General features: G+C 33.9%; 1 protein-coding gene across 4 annotated transcripts in view; it reads left to right on the forward strand.

The window, feature by feature from the left end:
* Positions 1–8,322, forward strand: part of LOC138698253 (general transcription factor II-I repeat domain-containing protein 2A-like) — a 109,033-nt gene extending 100,711 nt beyond the window's left edge. For all 4 annotated transcript variants that reach the window (XR_011331794.1, XR_011331795.1, XR_011331793.1 and 1 more), the window contains one exon: positions 1,960–8,322. The gene's annotated coding sequence lies outside the window, so the exon portion shown is untranslated. The remainder of the gene's footprint in view (positions 1–1,959) is intronic.
* Positions 8,323–10,579: the final 2,257 nt, after the last annotated feature.

Here is a 10,579-nt window from a genome sequence, read left to right on the forward strand (position 1 = left end):
CTCTAAAAGAATTTGTTTTGAAGCAAGATGAAGCATTTTTCTTGGAAACAATAGATTTTCAGTGAAGTACATTTCTTGAACAGGTTGTGAATGTTAAGTGTTTGCAAATTTTGCTGTATATTATGTTAATTCTTTTTTTCAGTAATTGCATATAATGCCAATGTTGAAAGGGTATTTTCACTAATCAGTACTCAATGGTCAGATGAAAGGAACAGACTATCAGTAGAAGCAGTAAAGGGTATCGTAACAGTACAATATAATTTGAAGAATTTTACATTTAAAAAATTTCATACCTATTTTTATTGAAATCCCCAAAGCTACTGAAGGACATTACCTCTTCACAGAAGTATGAACAATGAAATTGTAAGATTAATAACAATAGCTAGCTTTGTTACTGTGTTTGCCTATTGTTTTTATTGTTCTCAGTGAATGAAAAGGAATTTAATGTGTTGTCAGGGTTTTTTTCAATATGTCCTGCTTTTTTCCTTGAAATGTCCTGCTCTGGTCACCCTATCTTTATAATAACATCATCAGTGTTTGCTTGATATCCAAGTAGGACACACACGTGCAATTATCTTGCTTTCACGAAGTTGCCACTTCTTTCTGTATTGTCTTATCTTATGCTTTGCAAAGTGCATACAAGACTGAAGTCACAGTCATCTATAAGAAGTGGCAACGGTGTATTACTTAGAGACATAATACAGCCTTAGTCAATTGTATGTCTTTCTTTCACCCCTTCTTCTGTTATTAATATCTAGAGTTGTTGATTATAGGTGAGGGATTTTAAACATGGTACAAACTGTATAGGTAGTAGGTACGTTTATGAATTGATGGATAGATGGATGGACAAACAAGGATATGTGAACAGATTCAGGTGTTTTATACATGCACTAATATAAAGTTGAAACCATCATCTGCAATAGAACTTCACAAGCAAGTCAACAGCATAAAACACAGAGCTATTCAATGCTGTTTATTGAAGGATAATGCTTATTCTAATATATATCGCACAGTGAACATACAAAGCATGCCCTGGAAGACTGCAGTGGTGCTCTCTAGGATGGAAACTGGTCATGACTGCATGCCTGAACACCTGTACAAGATAAACTGATAGATGTATCATCTGCAGAGGCACAGAAGCAGTGCAAAATAAGGATCATCTGGAGAAGTGCACTGGACTCACAAGTGACAACATTGCTGTACTTTATTGGGAAACTAGGGGGAAAATGATGCAGATCAAATAATCTCGATGCCATTGGAGAGCAGCAACAACAAGATACATGCACTGAAGTTCATTTAGAAGTAGAAATATCTCCCTCATTCGAGCAATAGTTACTGGTAACTTACACTCAATCTCTTATAAAATTGAGTAAAGGCAGCCGGAATGTGGTGCTGGCCACTTCTCCATTTAGTGTCCAGTTTCAGAAATTGTTAAAGTTCCACTTCCCTGTATCTTATGCATCTTTGTGGCAATTGGTGAACATTTCATTTATTGTATTTATTGTCTTAAATGATTGATCATGTCAGCGGTGTCTTAAGTAACTTGTTAAACACAAGCAGCTTCTTCTTTTTTTTTTTTTTCTTTTTTCTTTCCCATCATGGAGATGTATTGATCTGAATGAAGGGAGGGAGAGCAATGGTGAATTGTTCAATGGTTAAGCTGTTTAGACTTTTTCCATTGCTAATTTAAAAAAATTTTAGCATAACATTTCGAAGAGTGGATCTCTCTTCATCGTCAGGTGAAAACCTACTGTGGGGATCGCTACAAACAGTTAGCCTGTCTGACTGATCTAGCTAGCTGTTTTGTAACGATCCCCACGGTAGGTTTTCACCTGACGGCGAAGAGAGATGCACTCTTCGAAACGTTATGCTACAATTTTGAAAATTAGCAATGGAAAAAGTCCAAACAGCTCAACCATAGAGATGTAACTGATAATAATCATTGTTTGATTGTTTCAGGTTCTGATGCTGAGCCTTTTCGTACAAGGAACTCAGGATGGCGAAAACTGAAGAAATTATACTGAAGGAAATAGAATGCCCAGTATGTTTCAATGAAATGTTTTCTTCAATCATCATGTGCAGGAATGGGCACAACATTTGTGGAACATGTGTAAAAAGACTGTCAAAGTGCCCAATTTGTAAAGAACTTTTTATGAGGGAAAACACGTCTCTTCAAGCAGTCGCCAACAAAGTCAAGATTCTACGTGAGCAAATGTCATGTTCTAATAATAACCAATCGCCTTGGGAGTTTTTCGATGAACATCATGTGAAGCTCACCATAGCAGAAGAAGTTAGTAAAATTGTTTTAACTGATCTTAAGTGCAAAGACTGTCAGAAATACACTTTTTCTTGCATTAAAGTCTGTCATAATGGACACAGCTCGTGTCACGCATGCCGGAAGTGTACCAAATGCTATGGCTTTGTAAGAGATGGGAGAAATTTTGCACTAGAAGCAATTGCAGCAAGCTTGGAATATCCTTGCCGGTATAAGAAATTAGGCTGTGCAGCTATACTAACGATATCTCAGGCTCATCATGAAACAGTTTGTCAGTATAAGCCAAAAACGTGTCCTCTCTCAGATGCCGAAATAGTGAATTGTGGCTGGTTAGGAACCAGTGAAGATTTAAAACATCATTTAACACAGCAACATATTGAATGCTACGTGTTTGAAGGAACATTTCTAACACTGAATATAATGTACTCCTCTAACAGTGTGCTGTTTGCATTAAATAGAGTGTTTGTTATATCTATTGTAATGAAAAATGGATCAATGTTTTACAGACTGTATTTGGAAGGTCCTTCAACTGATACTGACAAATTTAAGTGTGTCCATACCTTGATAAAAGATGGGAATGTCGTAACTACAGTCGTATTTTCTCCTTCGCCAAACTGGATGGAATTTTCAGGTGGCGTAATTACTGGCCACATAGAATCTAAACTTATTTTGAACGTTGAAATTTGTAAAGCATGAATTTTGTTCTTCCAAAGTCAATGCCCAGTGTTTAAAGTGTGTCATAATGGCTCTTCATTAAGATATCTTAAACTAAAATCTGTTCTGAAAAGAAAAACGAACAAGAAACATAGCCTACTGGTATAATAAATAATAAATAGGCTACGGGATCAAACTATTTTTGTTTGATAGTGATGAGGCTCGGCTAGGTTGCATAATTTGTAACCTGTTTCTCAGTATAATCAATAAATTTCACGTTTCAACATTCTTCTTTTTCCGTTTTTGTCAAATTAGAGTGTGTTCTTTGTTGAAAGTTTGAAAGGCTCTATGAATATTTTGCATTTCATATTATTTTTGGCATCCTCGAACATCCATTAAATGCCACTCTTAATAAATCCGAGACCAGAAATACACAACGTGGTGGATTTTTCAAATGAGTTAGAGTGAAATCTTGTGCATACTAAAACAATCCTTCATATGTATTATGACATAACCAGCAGAATTATTTTAAGAAACTGTGCCTTCCTTACAGGTCTTATGAGCGATCAAAACAATTGAGAATATTTCCGTCATGCTGATAATTCATAAAAAATATCAACTTTTAAAAATGTTTAACCTCTAAATATTTTTTCAGCATATAGTATATATATAGAATTTGCCATTCACCCCCCCCCCACCCAGAAAAAAAAAAACAGTTGTAATGTGGTTTCCACTCATTTTATAGAGAAATTTTAAAAAAAGTCTATTTGAGATTGAATATTTTTATAAACTTAACCTTTCAATTTTTATGTCCAAATTGAACTGCCTGATAGAGCCTGAGTTGAGGTGACGGGAATTTTCAGGCCACTAGAAACATTGGTGTTAAGTTGGAAGTACAACACACAACAGTATACATAATATGTGATAATACCGAATTGTCTGTGGTTGTATTTAGAAAAAATCTCGTAAGATGGGCATGTTTGTAACGTGTGAATGTATGTAGGCCTATATGAATGCATGTAATGTGTGTGTACTTATGAGTTCCGTCAAACTTTCCATATCGAATTAGATTTTTATAAAAAATGATGAGCTTTGAATTGCTCTCCATTATATTATATGTAAAATGACAAAATATGGTTCCTTAATTGTAAACAATACTACCGACATGGAACTTAAGTTGCTTCTACATTCTTCGAAGTGTGGAAGCTATGATATACAATATACACGTGACGAAATATTCTAAGACGTCCTATGGTTTCTACAATATGAAGGGTTTGCGGGAAAAACGATAATGTCACATTTCTGTTAAGGATTAGATAATGATCTAATCGAGTCTATAACTGCAAGATGTATTGCTGTTTCTATAGAAAATAAAGAAAAGGATTATTGTATTCATGGTGGTAATTCCCCTTTTTACCAGTTTTCATAAGAACAACACTAAATTTCGTAGTGATCCATTGAATTAGATAATGACATCAATCTTAACAGAATTGTGACCTTCATAGTTTTTCCTGCAAATCCTTCATATCTTTGCTCCATAAGAGGTGTAATTTAATGAGTAGGCTGACTGTAACAAACAGCCTTAAAATTGTCTATTTATTTATTTAGATATTTATTAAAAAATTGGGAGATCTGTGTAAAATGAATCGGTGAATTGAAGAACAGTAGAAGTCCAAAATTAACATTTTTTAGTTTGATAGACAATCTTACTCTAAATACGTTATTTAATGCATTAAGATTGAAAATATTTGTGTGTGAGCATTCCAAGCCATTTTTCTATCACAGATATACCTGTAGAAGGTTAAGAGTAGTAAATGTCCTTAATTGATCGCAGCATGCGTTGTGCAGTAATATGATAACTCTGTCACTTATATGGATACATGTTCTGTTCATTACAATCATTCCAGTCATGGTGCCAGCTCCCACATAAAGGCAAAGGTGTTTGTACATTTGAAGAATGCCCCAAAGCCAACTTCTGGATCTCCTCTAAAAAGTGTCTTTCGTCCTCGGAATACATCAATGTCATCAAGATGTCTTGCAACGTCACCGTAGTGAGATCTGTCCCTGGCAGAATCTTCAGTATTACCCGCTGTCGCCATCCTGGCTGCAGCGAGACTGAAACACTTGGCCACGTACTGGGGTTCTGTAAGAAGGGAGAGCTGCTGCGTAACAACAGACACCATCGTGCCCGTACAGCAATTGCCAACCTGCTAAGAAACAGAGGATGGGAAGTACATGAGGAGATTCATTGTGTGTCTGAAGATGATTCTCATAGAAGAGTCGATATAATTGCCACCAATAGAAGAACCCAGAAAGTGATGGTCTTAGACCCTACGATTTGCTTTGAATGAGACACGAATCAAGCACTGCAGATAAATCATAACAAGCGAGCTAAATATGTACCTTGTGTTCCATACCTCAGTGAAAAATATGGCATTTCATTTTACAACTGGGATGTTACAGGCTTACTATTTGGAGCAAGGGGTTGTTTACCAAAATTTACATGTAATATCCTTAAATCCCTTAAAATTCCCTTTTGTGAGGTTCAGAAGATTGTAATGGAAATTCTGAAGGCCTCTCTTCAAATTCTACACTATCATCTATATGTTAACACGTAAATTGTTGTTTTAATGTTCAAATCAAACCATTATTTTGCTCGTTTCATTTCCCTTTATCTTTTATGTTTGTTAATTCCGGATACCAGTGGTGAACCTCACTTGAGTACGGATGATTTGAAATCTTAGTAGTATTATACAGTGCGTTCGTAGCTCGGAGGAAACACTAAAACATTCAAATTTGATAATTGGACTTTCAATAAATAAATCTTAGCAGTAATTTCTACTTTCACCGTACATTTCAATAGTTTAAATTTTATGCGTGCATTAAAAAATAACACCATTACAATTGGCAGTAGCAATGAAATCTATGAATGGTCAGAAAAGCAAGGCAAATCCTACGTCCTGGGAACAAAACAAAATCGAGAATGCTCGTCTGGCAGATGTTTCTTCAATTAATACTACTGGTAAGCAAGTGGACTCTAAAAAGACTGAACTAAATTGTTCTTGCGACAAACTTTGTATAAATAAATTCTGTGCTTCAGAGAGAAAGCAAACTATTTCGAAATTATATGACGGAAGACTGAAAAATGAACAAGATATTATTTATCTTATGGGTTTAATTCAAACGAAACCCATTAAAAGGCGCCGAAAATGAACTGACAATACTGACAACAACAATAATGATGATTCTGATGATGATGATGATAATAATAATAATAATAATAATAATAATAATAAACCGAAAGCAAGTAATTTTGAATATCACATTTATAAAATCGAGTGCCTAAATTAATGTTTATAAACAAGCTTTTATGAGATTACAGTTCAATACGACACATACAAGTTGAATGCTTGACAACTCACTCTCTCTTGCGAGTCACCAAAATATGACCAGGTAAATATAATAACAGGAGGCCACATTCCAGAAAGGTTACAATAAATTTCAAACAATGATAACCTGTTATTTTTTAAAAATTCCAAAATCTATTGATGATGAGGAATGCAAATTTTCCATTCCAGAATATACACAATTTGTTTTTGACAGCATCACACCAAATTATGTGCAGACATATGAATCCATTGATGAACCCACTGCCTGAACATTCAAGCTGGTTAGAAACAATGTCACACAGAAATCGCCAATAGAATCAGTCTATTAAGAATCAGTTGAAATGGATTAGGTGCCATCTTAATCCAAGTTCTTCTATGAAGAAATGGATGCATGGTAAACCTCTCCAGTGACGCCAACTTTTGTAAAACACTGGGTGAGCTCAAACACTTGAGGAATAAGTTAAAACAAATAAATCTCATAAATAATAATGATAGAGAGAGGAAACGCACACTAACTTGCAAGACATTTGAGAAGTCTTTATCTCTGGCTATAGTCTTTCAAAGATCTTATACGTTTTCTGCACTTTGATGATGATGATGATGATGAGGATAATAATAATAATCCGTGGCGCTGTAAAGGGCCTAGACCAACCAGCCAGATGCTGGCCTCACGCCCACTTGCCGAAGCAGAGGTGGACCATCATCCAAGCAGAAGGGTGGTATCGTGTGGTTGGCACGATGATCCTCCCCCCCAGCCATTATAGCTGGATTTCGCTACCTATCGTAGCTCCCCAAGTGCATTACGATGCTGGGTGGGCACCAATCCCACACACTGGCCGAAATTTCATGAGAAAATTTCTTCCCCCCATGAGGACTCGAATTAGCGCACATTCCTTAACGCGAGTCTTGGGTAGGATGCCTTAGACCACTACTCCATGGTGGGTGCGGGACTAATAATAATAATAATAATAATAATAATAATAATAATAATAATAATAGGACAAATCATCGGGTGGGCTCGGTCCTCATAGACCATAATATATAAGTTGATGCCACTGAACCTCTCCACAAAACAGAGATGACTCAAGTTTCCAATTTTATTGTATTTCAATTGATGCAAATTACTGCTCAAAACAACCGTGTTCTTATTTCATTATTAGGCTATATTTTAGATAGATCACTTAAAAGTGACATGTCAAGAGAAATGCCATATATTGCGTAGCTTATGTATTCTCGATCATTCGTCCTATTTGTTAAAATTTGTAAAAGTGAAAAGTTTCCAGGAGATGAGGCAGCCTATATAGGCTACTAATTTCATTTATTAAATGGAAGCATTATTAGGATGCTAATATTTCTTGTTTTGATTATTATGTTTCAATTGGACAAAAAATTCAAATGAGTAAGTAAACAGTGTTAGTCCACATTACATCATCTTTTATGTACAGTATCTTGTATTCTTAACTTAATACAGTCTAAAAAATATAGAAAATGTCGGGAAATTATGCTAGACATGCACATGTATTATTTTTCATGTCATGTTTCTACTTCTATACTTTGTACTAGTTTGACATAAAAATGAGTCCATAAACAGTACTAGTCCACCTTATTTGTTATTTACTTTTCCGAACTGATCAATTAAAATATGAATTTAATTATATCAAGGCATTAAGCTATACATAAACTACAAATGTGAGCAATTTACCAGAAATTCCTCAAGTCTTATGCACTATCAAAATAATATAGAAAGTTATTTCCCTCTGTATCTCAGAACAAGTATATTTGACATGACTCTTCTTTCACTCACCGATTCAAATGTATTATGCATAAAAAATGACTGTAAATATAAGAAGTGAATGTAAATATAAGGAGATAAAGAGTAATTTATTATGAAGAAACAAGCCTTCATGTAAAAATGTAAACACTAAGTTATACATTTTCGTAAAATATTTTCCTGCTGCATATTGTTTCTGTAAAAAATAATAATAATTCCAGTGGTGCAATTCAGTGTGTAGAGTACATTCTTCCCTTCTTTTTTTCCACATATTAAATATTACTAATATTACTAATGCCTAGGAGGATGTGAAAGACGAATCAAGATTCATGGAGAAATAAAAATATATCTCAATATTATACAGCCTACACTTTGAAAATGTTATGAATGAAAGAACTTACAAGTTTAAAGCTATTTTCAAGTTTTCAGTTCCAGTATGGTATTTAGCAACACTCTGGTTAACACTCCCAGATTTCATCATCTTTTCCTTCCCTTTCTTCCTTCTCCTGTTGCCTTATATTCTGAACTGGGATTGGGTTCTTCTTCAGACTAGTCATCCTCTCACAAGAGTCATCCTTCTGCATCCATATTATTAGAAAAACAGAACTTTTTGAAACCCTTCACAATTGATTCACAATCAGTGCTAACTATTTCATGCTGTAATTATTTACTGGGGCCAGCAACTGCACACTTTTCGTTATTGCTGTTGTTGTATTTGCCAATATATCGCAGGTGCTCTAAAAGGGGTTAAGTTCAATTGTGAGATATGTAAACGTCTCTCCTTTGTTACTCAACAAAACCACTTTGTCACAAAATATGGAGCACTATAACTGCATCATGGGCAGAAGAATGACTTAACCTCTTTAACATAAGAAAGAAATAATCGTGGAGGGTTCAAATCTGTACTTATTCCATTATAGCCAATTCATACCCCATTTACACGAGCACTGGCAATATATGTGGAACATTTTTTGAGTGGACTAAAGAGTAACGCCAATGTCTGGGACTGAATACACATCTGCAAAGTAGTCTTCTTTTGCAACAGAAAAGGGTTTGCTGTTATTATAATATGAGTATAGTTTTCATATAGCTGTTATGTAAAACATATTACAGGAAATTTGGGCCAATGTGTCTTTGAGTGTCATCACTTGGATAAAAGACAGAATACCTTGTAATGCATATAAATTTTTGTTATTTTAACTTTTATCATTATATAGGGAATTACACGTATATTTACAGTTTGTTAGGATTTTTTTCAAAGAAAATAAAAATAACTCATATTTGAAAGTTTCATCATTATGCTTGTGTGTTTTTACTGATTCCTAATGTTTTAACATAATTTTATAAAACATGAAATTGTTTTATCTTCAGAAACGATTGAATGGAGCAACTCTATATAAAATTTTAACCTTTTCACTCTTGAAACGCTATAATATAAATTTCAACACATTATTTTGATTGCACAGAGCATTGATAAAAATGTCGTAAAGAGTACCTACTCTATAATGCGTCTTAATTTTGTTCGAACATATTATTTTGGCATTATTTACCTTAGCTTTTAAAATATATCAGCAGTTCTATATTCTTATTTTGAATGATCCTAAAAACATATATATAATCAAATTTATAGTGATAATGGATATTGCATGTAGCTATCCAGGATAAAAATATGATACTGGTACCTTTTATACTATCAAATAATTATGTAACAGTATTATCATTGTACAGTACCAAAACTTTGATAATTTACTATTTCATTATTATAATTTCATACCTTCAAATAGTAAAACAATATTGGAAAAAAAATTACGAACGTAATATGTGATTTTCGACAAACAGCATTATTTTACCCTGGGAATGCGAAATGCTGGCTAACTTTCTGCGCTGACCCTGGACTCATTTCGTTGGCTTTATCATCTTCATCTTATCAGAAGCTAGATAACCATTGCAGTTGATAAAGAGTCGTAAAATAAACCAATATCCGAAGTTTCAGGCCTTAGGTTTCAGTCATTGGCACCTTGGGCAAAGTGAATTTTGGAGTCCACTCCCTTACCCTACCTTCACCTGTTGATATCTACAGTAGCAATGTGTTATCTTCCCAAACAAGAAACTTTGTTAGAATGGCAATAATAATAATAATAATAATAATAATAATAATAATAATAATAATAATAATATTATAATAATAATAAATTATTACTGTTATTATTACTATTATCATTACTATTATCATTACTATTATTATTATTATTATTATTATTATTATTATTATTATTATTATTTTATATTTTGTATGCAGCAGAAAGCCAAAACATTGCTCTTGTTAACTGATAATATCATTATGCTAGGGAAGTGATGAAAATTGTAGAATAAGCAGCTATTTTCAGTTGATTACGCGGGAAATAAATGACGATCGCAAGGCTTGTTTTAGAGTAGGCCTACGGTGAAGAATTTGCATTTTGAAATGTTGGAAAAAAAAAGGAAACAAAT

This window comes from Periplaneta americana, chromosome 4 (genome assembly GCF_040183065.1).
Source record: "Periplaneta americana isolate PAMFEO1 chromosome 4, P.americana_PAMFEO1_priV1, whole genome shotgun sequence".
Taxonomy (NCBI): Eukaryota; Metazoa; Arthropoda; class Insecta; order Blattodea; family Blattidae; genus Periplaneta; species Periplaneta americana.